At 43.6% G+C, this 20,428-nt stretch overlaps 1 protein-coding gene across 1 annotated transcript in view; it reads left to right on the plus strand.

The window, feature by feature from the left end:
- ZRANB3 (zinc finger RANBP2-type containing 3) overlaps positions 1–20,428 on the plus strand; it is a 413,220-nt gene that overhangs the window by 287,599 nt on the left and 105,193 nt on the right. The window lies entirely within an intron of this gene.

Below are 20,428 nucleotides of genomic sequence, written 5' to 3' on the forward strand. Positions count from 1 at the left end.
CTGTTATTACGTTGTGTACAAGCTCTCGCAGAAAGGCCAACCCTCAAGATAACCAGCCGGGTGCAAATTTTCACTTCAGTGTACCAACACTAAAAAGGATAGCTCTTCAAATATGTTGAAGAACAGAATGTGCCTCCCAGTCTCTCATCAGGTTTGTGTGAGCTCTGAGGGTCAAGTGACTGGATTTTTATGCTGCGATTTCCCTGAAGCATCTGCTGTACATGACACAATATAAGTAATGTGACATCAAAAAGGGGGAATAAGGGTTTTATAGAGCAGTTTGTGCATTAGACTTATTTGGATGGAACAAAAACAATTTATCATAGTAGCAAGCACTATGAGAAAAAGTGTTACATCTCAAATGCACTGTAAAGTATGTTCTTACTATGTACCGGTAGTTGTCGCTTACAGGAAGTGGTTTTAACTAGTTCGGTACCAGTGGTCTCTGGCCCCTTAAGGACCAGAGACTGCTAGTACCTCAAAACGGCGCCTCCTGACAAATCGCCGCGCTGTATTTCAAAGTATTAAATTCTAATATTTGTAATTATGGGGTTTAACAGTAACTGTACAGGACTGTATTGATTATTAATATTTAGATTAATAATATTTATGTGTAATAACTGAGCAAATGTGTGTGTGTGTATATATATATATATATATATATATATATATATATATATATATATATATATATATATGTCTGCTGCAGTAATGTGACTTTTAAACTTGCTTTTCTGTCTGCACATACTGCGCCGTGTAACCTTAACATTTGAAAGATTCTTGTAACATAAACAAAGAATGTTTTGGCTTCTTGTAACTAGAATAATCTTATAAGCTTCACAGCCTGGAATATGCTGAGATGTCTCAGAGCAATATTTTAAAAAAGTACTCTAACTTTACAGTTTACAAGGAAATTTTGCATAGAACATTAAAACTTAAAACATACACATATGACACCTTTTCCTGCATAAATAAACCGCTAGAATTCTGACATACCTGCCGATTACCTCGCTCCTCCATCACCGCAGGCCCCTCTCTCTACCCTGGTCAGGAGCCGCTTTCATTGGCTCCTGACCCTGTCATTCAATGTAGGCCGACGCGATTGGCTCACATTGATCAAGCGGTCAGGAGCCAATGAAAACGGTTCCTGGCCGGCTCAGAGATCTCTGCTGTCATATTGATGGCAGAGTGATGTTGAAATCTACGTCCTGTCAGAGCCGCGCTGGCACAAGCAGGGCGCAGATTTCAACCGCGCTGGTCTGGAAGCTGTTAATCTGGTAGTTTAGACCTCTTACCTACAGGTTTTTGACTAGTCCATCTCCTCATGGGGGATTCACAGAGTTTTCTTTATTTTCAAAAGCATTTAGTGCCTGAGCATACTAATGCACTTTTGTTCCCATTGGGACCCTCTCGGCATCCAAACCCCCTTGAGGCTTTTCTGACGAAGCAGCACTGGGGCAGGTTAATATTAAACTGCTCCACTGCACTACTCTGCAGGAGGGGGAGGAGCTTCCCCCCCCCCCATGGTCACTATAGTTACGCCACTTTGAGACTATTCAATGAATGTTAAATCTTAATAAACAATTTGGCCCGCAACTTAGACTAGGTTTTAGATTTTGGCGATTTAGTTTGACACACACGTTGCTACAGGTATCCCTTGGTAATTTACTATACTAGTTGGTAATTTTACTTTTCCATACAGCAACAGCCTTAGTGAATTATAATTCGTCTACATTTCCGGTAAAATCTTCTGTTTTCTGTGTTGTCAAATGCATCGTGTGGTCACGAGCCAATCAAATCGGTTCCTGGCCGGCTCAGAGATCTCTGCTGTCATATTGATGGCAGAGTGATGTTGAAATCTACGTCCTGTCAGAGCCGCGCAGACACCAGCAGGATGTAGATTTCAACCGCGCTGGTCTGGAAGCTGTTAATCTGATAGTTCGGACCTCTTACTAACAGGCTTTGGACTAGTCCATCTCCTCATGGGGGATTCTCAGGGTTTTCCTTATTTCCTAAAGCACTTAGGGCATGAGCTGAGTGAATTAAGTCCATAGTGGAGACAGGGTCAGGGCTACACAGAAAGTTAAACAGGAAATAGGATTTACAGTTTTGCTTTTTCTTGTTATAAATTTAGACCAACGCAGTTTTTTTCCGGTCCTTGGCGAATGCTTCCTCTGCCTTTCTTTGGGAACACAATCCAGATGATGGCGTTATTGTGAGCGGTCTGCCCCCTTGTCTTCCGATGATGGCCATGGATTTGTCATTGAGTGTTTGTGAAGGTCATTTCCTTTCCCTCTTCTTCTTGCACTGATTGACTCCTCTTTTCTCTTTCTCTTGTATTCGCGGGCTTGAAAGGTTCCTGACAATGCGCTTTGGTATGCAGCGCACCTTTTTATGTATCTTGTTGGCTCGGAATGTATTTGCCTCTCGTGGTTTTGCGCGTACGAGGCGATCGCTGGCCTGTAGACAAGTCATCAGGCCTGACATGAAAAGATGGGGAGGCTCAGCTGAACATTTCTACTCCGTTTCTTTGCTCAAACCTAATTTGACATCCCTGCATATTTGGAATTGTCAATTTAACGGCATATTTTCGCATTCTACAGAATAAGGTCATACACGGCGAGCTCAGCCATGTAAGGCGAAACCTTGAATTTGCGGATTCAAGAGAAAAGGAAATGCTGGCGACTGTCTCACGCTATGACAGTAAAATTAGCGGGCATCGCATGATGTCATTGGCCAGACCTGCAGTTCCTGGGAATGTTGCACTTGTTTTTTTTTTTTCCTTAAAGGAAAAGTATTGCAAAATTTTGTAACAGTTAAAATATATGGGTATTAAAGGATACTGGAAGTGAGAGGGATATGGAGGCTGCCATATTCATTTCATTTTAGACAATACCAGTTGCCTGGCGTCATGCTGATCTTTCATGCATCCGTAGTGTCTGGCTCACACATCTGAAACAAGCACGAGCAAATCCAGTAAAACTTGAGTCAGACATCTGATCTGCATGCTTGTTCTGGGTCTATGGCTTAAAGTATACCAGAGCTGTGGAAAAAAGTATTTATGCTCACCCGCGACTTCCTCCAGCAGCATAAACCCGTCTGAGTCCCCCGCTGTCCTCCCGCGATCAGCCCCGGTAACTGGCTCAGTCGGATCCAGTCTGGGTCTACTGCACATTCGGGTCTACTGCGCATCCGACTCCAACTCCTCAGTTTATGAAACCACAGACTGCCCATGCAGTCTATTCTGGCAGCTGAATTGTGCCACTGCCGTCTTGGGAGTGCTTTTGAAAGTAAAGGAGTTCTTGAGAGTTCCCTGTGAGATAATGGATTAGTCCAGAATGTGTGAGATCTGCCACATTTCTACTGCCTAAAGTGACCGGAACGTAGGAAAAAAAGTTATAGTGCGTTTAACTACAGGACAAATGTACAACTAATACTAATTTTACAAATGTTCATGGCCCTTTAGAGTGTATGCAAATTTTCACGCAGTGTGTTTTACCACAGCTAATGAAAGTTATTGGGATTTTGCGTGTGAAGTGCGAATGTATGTTGCATAATTTAAGGGAGTGGTTTTTTTGCAAAAACACATACACAATTTTGCGATTTTTGCAGAAGTGTCATTTACTTTCATTATATGTGTGGCAAATGTATTTTTGCACATTCGCGTGTGAATTTTAACCCTTTAGCAGACAATTTATCTAGAGACTTTCAAGCGCCACTTTATTTAGTATATTCTTTTTGTATTTCTTCTTTGTTATATTCTCTTGCTTCTAATTAGTACTGCGGCAATGTGTATTTATGGCCACTTTGTCACTAGGGGGCAGTGTGAGACAATAACAGGGAACTTCTGCTTTCCGTTTCTATATTTTCTGCTGGTAGAGAGATATCAAAGCATTCCAAAGAATTTACAGCACAATGAGTTCTGCCGACTGAGTTCAAAAGCAATGCACTTCTTTCAAACCAGATAACTGCAATGAAGCTGCTAATGGATTAATGTGCAAACCCCGCCTCAGTGTTCTTTCAGAATCACATAGAATGTTTCTAAAGCAAACCTACTATGTGCTCCCTGTGAGGAAAATGCGATGTCCTAAGGCTTCATTATTACCCAGCCTGTATAATGTTCTTGTTCTGTTTTCTCTCTATTACATACTTCTCATAGTGGAGGCCAGGCAAGAACAGAGTCCGTCTATTAAAACGGATTATAATGTATTTACTCTGCACTTCCAATGGAGCCATGCATAATTGCACTGCTATTTCCCCAACAGGAAAGTAATAATTCTCTTCCCCAGTTCCCTCAAGTTGCATGCAATGTACAAGGCACGTTATGCCAGGAAAGCATTATTTTTTTAATGCTCTGATGGATGTTTGTCAAGCCGTCAGGTACGTATTTATTTCCTCTGTGGCGGCGTTTGCTGGCGTAATAATCTACTTCCCAAGGCTCCTGGAGTTTAGCTCCATATAGAGGTTTCTTAGGGGAAGACTGGGTCTGCGTTCTCGTTCTTGCTCTTATAGCAAACCTGTCAGGTTCCAGGACTGCTCAGTCAGATGCTGGCTTTAGGGAAAACTGTATGTCAGATAGGAGTGCGAGTGCTGAGCTATGCAGATTTTGGCTTGACCTGTAAGGAAGAAGGTGGGGGATTTTTCTGACCTGCTTTTTCAGGAGCTGTGCAAGCTGCGTCAGAGCTGTTCATACAACAACATGGAGGTAAATAAAGCAATTATATGTAGTAATTTGTTGTTTGATTAAAAAGACTCTGTATCAAAAATTTCAGCCTTATTTCTTCTATCCTATAAGTTCCTATACCTGTTCTAATGTGGTCTGTCTTACTGCAGCCTTTTCTTAGTTGCACAGTGGCTGTATTATCTCTGTTATATAATCTAATCTTCTTTCCTTTGACGGCTTTGTCGGCTGAGGCAGGAATGTACTGCTCTACTGTGATAGGCAAAAGCTATACACACCATCTCCAAGCCCCCTCCAGGCTCTGTATGAGTCACAGACTGAGCTTCTCTCAGCCTATCACATTCTGGTAACAGCCATGTCTTTTGTTTGTAAACACTGCTTAAAACTGGCAATTAGAAGCCAGGATTGCAGCAGGGAGTGGCAGAAACAGCACAGAGGGGCCCAGGAGAACATAATAAGTAAGACGAATTTTAGAGTACAGATTCTCTTTAAAGCCCTTGCCATTTGTGTTATTAGAAAAATGCTTTAAAGTGTGCCTGAGACATTGAATGCAAAAGGATTTATACTTACCTAGCGCTTCCTCCACCCCCTGTAGTCTGTCTGCTTTTTTGCTGCCCTCCAGTTCCTTCACCTGTGCCACTGTCAGCCACAGTAAAGTCCCCGGCTCAGCCAGGGGGCTACTGGGCATGCTCAGTCCTGGTTCGTGCACCCCTTGATCGTGCCCCCGTAGCATTCTGCACTTGCAAAGTTAATCAAGACTGCAAATTGACTTGCACTGAATGTTCCCAGCTACAAGAGTACGATCGTGGAGTGTGTGTGCGGCCGGCACCACGCATGCCCCGTGGGCCACAATGCGGCTTTGTCACGGACTCCAAAGCGGCAGAACGGAGCGGACAACAGGGCATTAGAGGAAGCCCCATATAAGGATACCTGACCTACAGCAAAGCTACCTAAAGTACGTACAAAGCTGTGTTCGTTCTGGATCCACATAGCTCTATGCGTTGTCCTTCCCTCTCCTTGTTCACCCCATCCTTAGTAATCTCTTCTTGATAAAAATGACCATGTACCACGTTCTTTCCCTTTAAGGGGCAGGGAATGGGAGGGTGATTGGAGGGAACTTAGCAGGAAGGAAGCCTACCTCTTCTTGTCTGAAAATTTTACCCAAATTAGCCCAAAGTCAAATTATTCAGAGAGAGATTATTGGGGTGTGTGTGTGTGGGGGGGGGGGGGGGAGGGGGGACTTGAACAGGAAAGACACAGAGACATGTGGATCCAGAATGAGAATACATCTATGCTTTACTTTACTTGGTTCTCACCGTGGTTTCCTAGTAAAGGACCGCTCTAGTGAAAAAAGTGAGCAGTTAAAATTTGTCAGAACTAACAGGTTTTGAACTAGTCCATCTCCTCTTGGGGGATTCTCTGGGTTTTATTTGTTTTCAAAAGCATTTCCTGAACGTCAGTTGCAAAGTCTAACTGACAAAATAGTGTGCAAACTTGTAGAGAGGCTGGCTGGTATCTTCTATTTTGGCAGTCAAACTGCTGTTCAGGAAATGCTTTTGAAAACAAAGAATATACTGAGAATATACTGAGAATATACTGAGAATATACTGAGAATCCCCCATACAGAGATGGACTAGTTCAAAACCTTTTGCTGGAGTGGTCCTTTCTCAGCATAAGTGGCGTTTCCCTTTAACCCTCAGTAACCAATGGGCTCTTACCTTCCATCAGTTTAGAACACTGAAATCAGTGAGTGATTTGTGATTGTTGCCATTGGCTTACCTAGCTGCTCGCCATGGTTAACCGTGCCTTTGCCTGTGCTAACCGCTGGCTATAATAGCAGTCGCTCGATTTTATAGTCTAACACGGGCTAGCGCCTCTATAGCTTGCCGATAATAACTGCACAGTTTATTTTTTAATCTTTCTTGATGGATACCAGCAGCCTATAGTGATAAAATCATTTTTCAATTATTGCATTTGCTAAGTGCGTCGATAGCGGAGTACTGTGATAACATTTCTGCTTTAAAAAAAAAAAACCACAAAAAAAGATGTTTACAAATCCCTTCAGAAATAAAGAGGGTACAGGTGTTTTTTTAAATACTCTGCAATTTTTTTTTCTTTTCCATTTTGCCAAATAAACACATTTTATTTTTAGGAGCCGTGCAGAATTTCCATCTGTAAATTACATTTATAAGACAAGCATCTGCTACCGCAAAGGTATAAAACCCAACGCTCTTCTCGCCACGAACGCCATCCAGCCATTTATTGTACCTACCTCCCTGCGTGACATATTCAAGTAGTGACTGATCCCCCTGGCGCTCGCAGGGCATTGTATGATGGCTGACTCTCATTAGCAGCTCAGCTGAAGTGCCCCGGGCTACGCAGGGTGAGAAAGGCACTATAGAAGACCCAATTAAATCAGCTGGCTATTTCCGTGCATGAGAGCGTGTGCCACAAGTGTAATATTAAAAAGAGCATTGTGGACCCTTGAAAAAAAAAGATGCCTAGTGTTTAGTGATGACTGCAGCGATTTAGCTGGTGACATATTTCGAGGTTAGGCACCTGGCTCATTTTCCCACCCGCCTCTCTCTGTGCGCTGAGTGCTCCATATTACACAAGACAGGCTCTGCTGAGCTGCTGTCCAGGGTGCTGGAGCCAAGTTTTAGACTTGTGCAGCACTCTCCAGGGTCCTGAAAGCAAGTCACACAGCAGCACAATTGTGCAGCGCTCTCCAGGGTCCTGAAAGCAAGTCACATAGCAGCAGAATTGTGCAGCACTCTCCAGGGTCCTGAAAGCAAGTCACACAGCAGCACAATTGTGCAGCGCTCTCCAGGGTCCTGAAAGCAAGTCACATAGCAGCAGAATTGTGCAGCGCTCTCCAGGGCCCTGAAAGCAAGTCACATAGCAGCAGAATTGTGCAGCACTCTCCAGGGTCTTGAAAGCAAGTCACACAGCAGCACAATTGTGCAGTGCTCTCCAGGGTCCTGAAAGCAAGTCACACAGCAGCAGAATTGTGCAGCGCTCTCCAGGGCCCTGAAAGCAAGTCACACAGCAGCACAATTGTGCAGCGCTCCCCAGGGTCCTGAAAGCAAGTCGCACAGCAACAGAATTGTGCAGCGCTCCCCAGGGTCCTGAAAGCAAGTCACATAGCAGCAGAATTGTAAAGCACTCTCCAGGGTCCTGAAAGCAAGTCACACAGCACAATTGTGCAGTGCTCTCCAGGGTCCTGAAAGCAAGTCACACAGCAGCACAATTGTGCAGCGCTCTCCAGGGTCCTGAAAGCAAGTCACACAGCAGAACTGGGAGCTGCTGTCCTGAGTCCAGAAGCTACGTCAGATAGTTGCAGTGTGGTTTATGGCAAAGAAAGGATAAAACAGGCGAGTAGTGCTAATAATTGCCACCAGATAGCCGGCTCACTGGCAATTAAGTATAAAAAAAATGAAAATTCTTTGCAGCATATTTTATTGGAGGGAATGTTAACTTTCTGAAACAACAAACACAGCAACAGTGTGAGCCAAGCATGATAGCAATAAAAGTGCGACTGCAGGCAAGTATGTCACAGAGCTCCACAATGCAGATTGTTCTAAGGCTCTGGAACCAGTCAACCTCACAGCTCTGCAGCAAGCAGCTAGAGTCTCCTTTCCACGCGGCGGGGGCTGTTGACGGAGGAAGCGCAGGTGAAGCAGCTGATATCAATCCTGTACGGCTGTAAATATTTCATGTACTGTCAACGGGCCATTGTGTGATCTGCCGCTGATATGACTTCATTAAAATGGTCCTGTCATTCAGCCATCGGATAGAGCCGCTTCCCCTTACACGTCAAATAAGCATTTGTCATCTCAGAGGGTCTTAAGAAAGAATCCCACCATCACTTTATTGTTTGGAGTTTGCCCTTTAAAAAGCATGGAAGAATTTTAAAGGGAACCTGTAACTAAATTCATATGGAAATGTCATAGGGATTAGTATAACAAGAAGTACAGTGATCAGGGGTTTCATTTAAAAATGTACAAATTAAAAAAAAAAATGTACCGCCCTAGTCCGATAAACAGGGGTACAAAGTACAAGTGATTTGAATTAAGTTTTCTGGAAACTTTTGGTTCTGGAAGGCAGAACTGTGCCTTAAATTGTGCTTCCTGAATCCACCATCCAGGCAAGACTTGGCCTGCGGAGTTCCATGACACAGATTTGATTTTAGTGTTTCAAAGATTACATCAGGTCATCATTCCGGGTTTAGGATGACATCGAAAGTTCGATCTTATGCTGGTGCTGCTGAAACATATTTTAGGGAGCTGTCTTGGGGCAAGGTATTCCTCATTCTTAATTCTGAACAGTTAGGGGTATAAAGGGTTGACAGGCAAAAACGGCGTTGGAAATTTGGGCGCACCATGCGCTGTCATAGGCCATATTGTGAATAACGGCTGCAGCGGGGCTCAGACAGTAATTTGGATGCTGTCAAAAGATCGAGCTTAAATTACTATAAAGATAGCTTTATTTGGCTACCAGCTGGCAGCTGAATTCCGTCTTTCATCCTGATTCCATGGCACCCTGGAGGGGGAATGGTAATTAACACCGCCAGAACTTTTGCAGGAGCAGGGTGAGCCATTTTTCGGCTTTGCCCTGTGCCCAAATTTCCCGGCGCCAGAAATCAAGTCAAATAAAAAATTGATTTTAACTTGCCTTGAATTTCTTGCAGCCCCCTGTTTTATTTTATTTATATTTATATAGTATGCCTCCAATTGTCCTTGCAATGGTGTTGATAAATCTGCTCCAATGTCTTTATCAAATCTGATATATATATTTATGACGTCTGATATATAAAAAATGTGTATAGTGGCGTTCAGGTGAAAAGGGCGGTGCAATAGGTGGCGATGTTAAAAGCAAAGATTAGCGACTATAAACTGTACTTTGGGTGCCCGGTAAAATAGCAGGCACTGTGGTATACACTCTATGAAAATTATGAAAGTTAGAATAAGGAGTAGGAATTGGGGACCTTAGGGGTTAAAGAGAACCCGAGGTGGGATTTAATTATGTTAGTGGGGCACAGAGGCTGGTTGTGCACACTAACACCAGCCTCTGTTGCCCCATGGTGTGCCTCCAGGACCCCCCTGCGCGCCGCTATACCCCCCGCAGTGCTAGCGACACACAGCGTGTCGCCAGCACAATGTTTACCTATGCCTGTCTGTTAGCGCCGCTCCCCCGCCTCCTCTGTATCGGCGCTACCCGCCTGCGTCACTTCCCTCCAATCAGCGGGAGGGAAGGGACGCGGGCGGGTAGCGCCGATACGGAGGAGGCGGGGGAGCGGCGCTAACAGACAGGCACAGGTAAACATTGTGCTGGCGACGCGCTGTGTGTCGCTAGCACTGCAGGGGGTATAGCGGCGCGCAGGGGGGTCCTGGAGGCACACCATGGGGCAACAGAGGCTGGTGTTAGTGTGCACAACCAGCCTCTGTGCCCCACTAACATAATTAAATCCCACCCCGGGTTCTCTTTAAGTTTAGGCACGAGGATGGGGGAGAGTGGTTGGAGTTTGGCAGCAGAGAGGCGGTTAAAGAGGAACTAAACAAACATACTGTCATTAAGTTACATTAGTTATGTTAATTAAAATAAATAGTTAATATAATCTCTTACCCACACTGTTTTAAAAGAACAGGCAAATGTTTGATTTCATGAGGGCAGCCATCTTTTTGGTTGAAAGGAGGAGACAGGGTGCATGAGACACAGTTCCAACTGTCCTGTGTCCTGAGCACCTCTCCCAGTTGCTAGGCAACGTGAATAACAACATAGGAAATCCCATCATGCTCTGCACAGCATCAGGGAAAAAAAGCCCAGGCTTTTTTTTCTTTGATGGGTGGAGCTTAGCTAAAAATGCAGCTAAAAATCATGCTTTGGTAAGAAAAACAAAGTTCTGATGCTGTGAAACTGTTAAAGAAACTCCAAGCCTTTTCAGTTCTGCTGAGTATATTTTTAGTCCGGAGGTTCACTTTAAGGTTAGGCACCACTGGGGAAGGAGGGGGGTGGTTAAGGTTAGGCATCAATGGAGGGAGGGTTCTTTGTGAGAGTAGGGTTAGGTTAGGTCATACTACGATATGGTTAGAGATGACCAGTATTTTAGCATCAGAATTAAGTAGTAGAATATCAGTAATTTTACCAATATTCTACTACCTGTAGCGGCTATCTCCAGTGCCCTTTTTACCAGGTGCCTTTTTTACATGTACGCATGTTTAAAGGGAACCTGTGGTGAGAGGTATATGGAGGCTGCCATATGTATTTCCTTGTAAACAATGCCTGTTGCCTGGCAGCCCTGTTGATCTTCTATCATAAGTATTGTCTAAACCCTGGAACAAGCTTATGGCTAATTCAGTAAAGCCTGAGTCAGCGGAGTCAGAGTACCTGATCTGCTGCATGTTTGTTCAGGGTCTGTGGCTAAAAGTAGCAGACACAAGATTTGGAGGACAGCCAGGCAACTGGTATCGCTTAAGAGGAAATAAATATGGCAGTCTCCATATCCCTTTCACCTCGGGTTCCCTTTAAAGAGAGTCTGAAGCGACTTTAAAAACAGCTTTTTAGCTTATATTCTACATGGGCATGTTTGCCCCAGCTAAAACGCCGCTCTCCCGCGGCTGAACGAGGGGTCTTTACCCCCCGAATCCCCTCTGTGGTGTCCGGGGATCGCTTCCTGTTGAGGCAGGGCTAATGGCTGTAGCTCTGCCTCCATGAGCGTCTATCAGCACTGATCGCCACCTCTCCCCCGCCCCTCTCAGTCTTCCTTCACTGAGAGGGGCGGGGGAGAGGCGGAGATCCACCGCTGATAGACGCGCATGGAGGCAGAGCTACAGCCATTAGCTCTGCCTCCAGGAAGAGCAAAATCTACGACCAAGTTGGTCGTGCATTTTGCAGGGGGGGATTTGGGGGCTAAAGACCCCTCGTTCAGCCACGGGATAGCGGCGTTTTAGCTGGGGCAATCATGCCCATGTAGAATATAAGCTAAAAACCTGTTTTTAAAGTCGCTTCAGAGTCTCTTTAAGCACAGTGCCACCCAGACCTGTAGGCATTTTTTAACAGGGATCACCACCATTTTTGTTTACCGGCACGTTCCCAGTGCATCAGTTGGATTGCATAATTATTCTGCATGCCAGTTCTATGGACCTTTTCACCAGGGCTGTGGAGTCGGAGCAATTTTGGGTACCTGGAGTCGGAGTTGGAGTCGGTGGTTTCATAAACTGAGGAGTCGGATGATTTTTGTACGGATTCCACGGCCCTGCTGTTCACAGTACTGTTGTAACTGATTGCGTTATTCTACCTCGGTGCACACAGGCATTGTATTAAAGTCTATGTCCAGTATCCATTGCAGTTCACACTCATTATATAACACGTGCATTATACAGCGGACCACTGCAAGCCCAGCCTAAAAATATGTCCGGAGTTCTGCTGTAATCTGGTGGCGTATAACAGCCTGTAGAAATTAAAAGACAAGTCTTATTGGCTGTTATCACATTTGTTCCCCTGGAAATAAAATGCCCGATAACGGTAATCACAGAGCAATAGAGATTTCCTCTGCTCTGTTCCTTCCTCTATCTCCTTGTGTTTGCAGTCAGATGAGGAGATGGATAAGGCTGCGCATTAAGCAGCGGATGATTGCAGCAAATGAGAACTCTAGAGGTACTCTTCCTTCTATCTTATTAATAACAAGAGGATAGAGCAGATAGAGGCTGCGAAACTCGCCTGATCTGCTAAATAAATGAATTTCCTTCCCTTTGACATAGAATGTGGAGCAAACACTTATCTTATGACTTTTTCCTTTCCCCGAGACCGCGCTGTTGATTCCGCGTGTTTTCTTACCAACATCTTCTAATGGCATTCCTACATCTTCCACTGTCATGGCAAATTAGCTCAACAAAGGTCAGCGTAAGTTATTATTCATGGCGTAATGATGGCGGCTATCTGTCACTGCTTCCGCAGGCGCCCTCTGATCGGTGAACAGGTAAGGGGGTCACTGGGAAGTAGGTGGGATTGCGACATGATAGATTGGTGCAGTTCATTAACCAGGCAGGCGAGTCCAAAGGTGAGTAAAGTTCATTATCAGTTGCCACTGTCCTATAAATAAAATATTAAATGTATGTCCCGGCCCTAGGAGAGCCTACGGTTTAATGTCCTTTCTGCAGTCATGTAGATGAACATACTTGCCTGCATCATTATGACTCGAAATAAATTACTCTGCGTATTCCATGGCAATGTATTGTAATTCATTTGCATTGTGCTGCTCTCCTTAATGTCACCAATACCACTTTGGAGATGTTGACAGACAGCTCACTAATCTCTACATACAGTACATGCAGAATGGGTGCTGGGGAAATATGGGTGCCGGAAATAGGGGTTAGTAGAATAGTTTTATAAACGCCTATATTCTACTATTGTACAGTGGTAATTTCTGATCTAGTACATTTTTCCAATATTTTACTATTGCTAAACCTAGCAGAGCCTTCCCTCCACCATTGCATGAGCTTAACCAAACCCCCGACCGATTACTAACCCTAACAGACTCTCTCTCCCTAAACCACGTGTCGAACGCCAGGCCTGGAGGGCCAGATCCATGCCAGTGTTTAGGATGGACTGAGAAAGAAAGGAATGCGTTCTACCTGATGGACCACACCTTTCCTGATTCAGACCCATCAATTCATTTGAGCTCTATCAAAAATGTGTGAGGATCTCGGCCCCGAAGGACCAGTTTGACATACCAGCCCTAAACCGATGCCTAACCTTGACCATTCCCCCTACTGATGCCCAATGCCTAACCGACCCTGATGCCTAAACCTTACCTACCCCCCCCCCCCCCCTCCATGTCTAATCATAATCGCCCCCAACCCCCCCCCCCCCCCCTCCCCCAGTGCCGCGGAAGTTTGGGCCCATAATAATATCTGCTAATTATGCAAATATTAGTCCTTGCTTCCTTTTCTCCTTCCCTTCCTAGGAACTTACACACCCCTCTTTAGAAATATAAAAATACTCAGCCCACTAATCTCCACCCCTTTCCCACGATCATTAACAATCACAGGCCAGTAATCCCCACCCCTTTCTAGGAATATCAACTGATCTCCACCCCTTTCACTGAAACATCAATTAACACAGCCCACTAATCTCCACCCCCTCCCACGAACCTTAACCATCACAGCCCAACCCTTTCAGGAACAAACACACCTTTCTAATCCCCACCCCCTCCCAGGAACCTTAACCATCACAGCCCACTTATCTACACCCCTTTCAGGAACAATCACACCTTTTTGAATCTCCACCCCCTCCCAGGAACCTTAACCATCACAGCCCACTTATCTACACCCCTTTCAGGAACAAACACACCTTTCTAATCTCCGCCCCTTTCTAGGAATATAAACCAATATAACCTACTAATCCCCTCCCCCTTCCCAGGGACATCAACTATCACAGGTTACTAATCTCCACCTCTTTCCAGGAATATCAACTAATCTCCACCCCTTTTACAGGAACCTCAACAAACATAGCCCGCTAATCTCCACCTTTTTTGAGTGATGTCAGCAAACCTATGTGGCTGATCCATAAAAAAGTCTTGCCGTATCATTCTTGTATCAATAAAAGCAATTGTTTTATGTCTATATAGTATAGTGAGCTTTATTAATTTACCTACCTGCTTCACCAGTGGACATTGATCTCTCAGCTTAGGCCACAACTTCCGACTGGCTGACAGCCTCTCTTAAAGGGAACCTGAAGCGAGTAAAATTATTTAAAATAAACACATGATGTAGCTGCAAATTAATATTACATACTTACCTCACTGTCCGTTCCTCTCAGAAGCTCACTATTTTCTTATTACAGTGATCCCTTCCAGTTCTGACAAGATTTTGACAGAACTGAAATATACCAGTTGCTGTCAGTTATATATGAGCTGCTGTCAGTTACAACTGAATATGCAAGGCAATGTCCATGTTTCCCTATGGCTCAAGTGGGCGATATTACACATTAACAGTGTGCTGACCAGGAAGCTGTTATGGAGTAATGGCCATTTTCAAAATGGAGGACGGAGAATTTCATTGATCACAGTGGCCAAACAGAACGCAGGAGAGGAGAAAGAGATTGATGAGTAGACTACACAGGAGGTAAGTATGACTTGTGTATGTTTATTTTCACTTTTAAATTTCAGTTCAGGTTATTTTTATCCTCAGACTGGCAGAGAAGGGGGGGGGGGAGAAGAGAGAGGGAACAGGCAGGTTTCATATCTGATGGCCAAATTTAATGTAGCCAATTAATTTCATTTTTTTGTATTGCAACAACTGTAACTTTTTTTCTTTTTATTATCACAAAGTTTCTTCATGCATAAGTGAAATAAAGCAATGAAATGCACATGCAAATTTTGCCTGTACTGAGCCTTTAAGACTTCCTCTTGTGCTGGTAATGCTCAAAACCACTAATAAAAATCAGAGAGGATGTCTACGCTATAGAAAGTGTAATCTGGCACAAGTAGCCAGCTCCGCTGCATTAAGTGTAAATATTAATTACTCACAGCCGTGTGAGTATCTCTACATGCAGGTTATATTATACTAAATATAATTGTTTATTGAGAGCTGGGTTGCAAGGACCTTTCAGCTAGATTCTCGGTTTATAACTTCACTGCTTTCTATATAGTGTGCCCCCCCCAGACACACACACACACACACACCCGCACACATCACTACCACACACACACACACACCCACCCACACACACACACTACACACACACATCACTACCACACACACACACACACACACACACACACACACACACACACATCACTACCACACACACACACACACACCCACCCACACACACACACTACACACACACATCACTACCACACACACACACACACACACCCACCCACACACACACACACTACACACACACATCACTACCACACACACACACTACACACACACATCACTACCACACACACACACACACACACACACACACACCCACACACACACACTACACACACACATCACTACCACACACACACACACACACACACACACACACACACACACACACACACACACACACACACACACACACACACACACACACTACACACACACATCACTACCACACACACACACTACACACACACATCACTACTACCACACACACACACACACACACACACACACACACACACACACTACACACACACATCACTACCACACACACACACATCACTACCACACACACACATCACTATACACACACATCACTACCACACTACACACACACATCACTACCACACACACACCACTACCACACACACACACATCACTACCACACACACACACACACAGCCTACGCCCTTTAGAGTTACTTCCGTTATTTCCACTGTTCATCTCTTTTCTCTCAGGCATTCCACAATTCTTCATTGCTGCTTCCCCGCTGTGGGATGCTCTCCCTCATGACACGAGACACTCCCATAGCCTCTAAGCCTTTAATCATTCTGTCATGGCTTGACTTCTTCAGACTACCCTAATCAGAGTTTATTGCAGCGACATTTAACTGCGTACAGCATGTACAGCTACTGCTATAATGCGCCCCCCTCCCAGAAGCTGCATACAGGATGTGTAATTGTCTCACAAGTCCCCGGTGTGCTGTGTTTTGTCAATCATACATGGGGCTTGATTCACTAAACCGTAATAACTCAAATATCACACCTTATCAAAGATATCACATCTTATAAAAAATATCACACCTTATCAAAAATATCACACCTTATCAAAGTTAACATGCCTTATCAGACTAGCATAGCGAGCGCTACGAACCCGCAGAGGCTCAGGGCAGGACGAGTGCCATTGCCAATTAGCAGGCATACGTTCGTAGCGCTCCCTATGCTACTCTGATAAGGTGTGATATCGTTGAAAAGGTGTGATATCGTTGATAAGGTGTGATATCGTTGATATGGTGTGATATTTGAGTTATCACGGTTTAGTGAATCATGCCCATTGTTCAATTAGTTTGAAATTCAGAGATTTCTAAATTTCAGCCTAATTGTACAATGATTATTGGACGCAATATTATTTTTTTTCTAATTTTGAAAGAGTAACTAGAAAAGTTTAAAGCTGGTGGATTTTGGCAGGCTAAATTACTAGGGGGCGCCATCGATCCCAGACGTTGGGCAGACATGGTGGCCATACACAAGTTGATATGTCTTGCAGATATCGACCAGCCTTGATCGTATCTGGCAGTGGTCTGTTGACCTTATCAGGCTTTGACAGAGGCGCTTGGCCCAGCTACAGACCTGCTCTGTACCTACTCCTACATATTGCCTGATGAAGCGGGGTCATACCTGCGAAACGCGTTGCATTTCCCCCTGCAGTATGTAAATAAATGTGTTCTGCTAAACTGTGTTGGCATATCTTGTGTCTGTTTGCAGGAGGTAAGTCCACCACTGCCTCCACACCTCCACAAATTCTAAGCTTTTTAGACATTTGTATTCTTCTGGCACCTCTATCCCTGTTACATTATCAGGCTTGAGCTATTTTTGCACTGTTTATTGACTGAATGTTTTGATATGGGGGGGGGGGGGGGGGGATTTTGAGGGACCAAAAGCTGTGTAGCGATATCCGGTAGTGTTTGCAGAGGTTTTATCGATCCTCAAACAGATTTCTCTTGAAAGCTGATCAGAATTAAGTTGTTTAAAGGGAACCTGAACTGAAAATTAAAAGTCAAAATACACTTTCACACATCATACTTACCTCCCGTGTAGTCTACTCATCAATTTCTCTCTCCTCTACTGCGTCCCATTTGTCCACTGTTATCGATGGAATTCTCAGTGATGACCCTGTAACAGCTTCTGGGTCAGCACACTGTTACACTGTAATATTGCCTACTTGAGCCATAGGGAAACATGGAAATAACCTTGCACATCAGTTGTTCTTTCGGGTATCAAAAAGTCAGGGCTAGTTCACACTGGGCGCTTTTCCATCGATTTTGGCAGTATTTCGGATAGCTGGCGATCAGGCAAATCACTGAAAAAACATTACAGCAATATAATTTAATGGAGCTTTTCTCATTTACAGTGGATATAACCCAGTATTTCTTCTTTGCTCTAAAAGATTATTTACAGCATATAATATACTAACACAATGTAATTTTTTTTTTTATTTTTTTTTAGTAAAACAGCATTTAAAGGCTTACATCACCGGACTGACTTTTTCTTTTGCAGGGGCTGCCGCATCCAAACTGGTGATTAGCTTATCTTCTGTATACATTCTTTATTTGATACAATTAAGTAAACATTCTCTGGCTGTGCAGAAACTTATGCTAATGAGTCCTGGGGTGAAACACAGGTCAGAAATCACTGATGGCTGCATTTAAAACAGAATTACAACAGTTATGAATAAAATGCACCAGCAGCTTTCAAAGTAAATAAACTGAACTTTGGGAAGTTATAATTTATAAATGAATATTAATACTTGTGCACAAAAGAAAATAAGATAATTGTATGGGTTATAAAAAGTAGGAAAACACATTTTTGTTGAATATTTTGTCAGAGTTTAAAACCGCTTTAAACGAATTCAAAATTGTGTTTTATTTTTTAAGTGCAGTGATTTTTGAGCGCTTTTCCCAACATTTTTCAAATAAAAACGACTACCCACCAATCATTGACTGATCGCTACACTCTGAAATTGCCCAAAAACGCTTTTGTACTGGACAAAAAATTACCCCAAAGGCGCTATAAATTCGCTTGAAAAAAATAAAAATCGCTATGCACTTGCGCTTAACGATTGCCAGTGTGAACCAGCCCTCAGTGTTGCCTCGCACTCGCAACTGGATTGAACCTTAAAGGGACTCCGAGCATTTCTTATGGGCATGCCTTTAAGCCAGACGACTTCCAACAAAGTCGTGCTATGACCCCTCTGCAGGAGCCTCTTGCAATGGCCACACGTGTCACTTCCTCTTTCTGCTTCAATCAGTGATGCACTTCTCTAACAGAGAAGACAGGGGCGTCCCGGAAGTTATAACGTAGCCAAGATGGCAGAACTGACAGCGAGGTAAGTATGTATTATTCATTTGCCAGCACGTCATGTGTTTATTTTAAATAATTTTCCTCAGTTCAGGTTCCCTTTAAGGTGGTACTTTGATTACTACGCCCTAATTTATTTATGATCAGAACATAATTAATTGTTTCCTGGATGCTAACAAACTATGTACGGCCATCGTTCAGGTAGCTGACATTCTTACCTTGTGGCAATAGAGTCCCAAGTCAAAATCATCCTCCGCAGAATTAAAATAAGGCCCCTAGACCATGGTAGGGATATTAGGTTATGATCTGAGCCCCTCTGAGGGACAGTTAGGGACAAGATTTACTGACTGTGCTCTGCAAGGTATTGGTGAAAATGTGTCTGCAGTATAGCAATGGAAAATAATAATGGCTGCAGTGTACAACAGTTTGACTGTAGAACAACACTGGCAATAGTGATTTTTGAATATTTCCTCTTCAAGGGACAAATGGCCTCAATTCACTAAGCGTATCTCCTGTCTTTAATAACGTTTCTGAGCTGTTTCTAGTGTTATCACCATGGTGATAAGGCATGTAGTAAACTTAACTCTTCTGTCTTTAAGTTAAGGAGAGATCCCTAAAGTTCATTTCAATCCTTAAAGTGAACCATAGACGAAGCACTCTCATGTATGTACCATATAAATCAGTGGGAACATTAGAGAAAACACCTACCCTGCTCTCTGTTTCATCCTTCACTGCTCAGCTTGCTTGTTATCAGCCCTGATAAAATCCCTGACTGAGCATTCAGTCTGGCTTTGCTCAGGAATCATTATAGCTAAGTCTGTCTTCTCTGATGTCTTTTCAAGTCCAAGCCTGCCCCCTTCTGGCTCTGCTATAATGACTCAGCTATAATGATTCCTGAGCAAAGCCAGACTGAATGCTCAGTCAGGAAATTTATCAGGGCTGATAACGAGCAAGCTGAGCAGTGAAGGATGAAACAGAGAGCAGGGTAGGTGTTTTCTCTAATGTTCCCACTGATATATATGGTAAAATACATGAGGGTGCTTCGTCTCTGGATCACTTTAAAATAACCACAGAATTCTAAAGTTAAAGACAGGCTGTTAATTAACTGCATGTGAAAATAACTACAGAAGAGGTAACTTAAGGACAGAAATAATAGGTTAACTCTCTCACTGTGAAAACGTATCTCTACACCTTAATAAGGCAAGCTTATTTAGTGAATTAACACTGAAAATACCATTGATGTGTGGTGGTAGGTTTTCTCTTGCCTTATTATCTCCAGCATGATCTTAGTTCATTGAGGCCATCATGTTACAACAAAGGTGAAGATTTGCCCAGGATGCATAAAATTTAGTTAAAAAGAAGATAAAATTAGAAACTTGGGAGGTGGCTTACTGCTCCAATGAAACATATACAATGAACTAAAGTTTATCTTCTTTGCACAGGCAACACATTTCGTGGGTGCAACCCATGAAACAAATTGCCTGTGCAAAGAAAATCAACTTTATCGTATGTGTCATTGGAGAGGTAAGCCACCTTCCATTTTTCTTATTTTATCTTGTTCCTAACAAAATTGTATTCATCCTGGGCCCCTCTACAGCCTGTTGTGTCAGTTATACCTCCCTCTTTTAGGGGGGTATTGGACTACAGTGGCTTAGCCACTTGCAGTGCCAACTATCTTTTCCAAGAGTGAGACTACCTTCCATCCAGTTATACTTGGAATTCCCGAG

The sequence above is a fragment of the Hyperolius riggenbachi genome, chromosome 7 (assembly GCF_040937935.1).
Source record: "Hyperolius riggenbachi isolate aHypRig1 chromosome 7, aHypRig1.pri, whole genome shotgun sequence".
NCBI classification, from domain to species: domain Eukaryota; kingdom Metazoa; phylum Chordata; class Amphibia; order Anura; family Hyperoliidae; genus Hyperolius; species Hyperolius riggenbachi.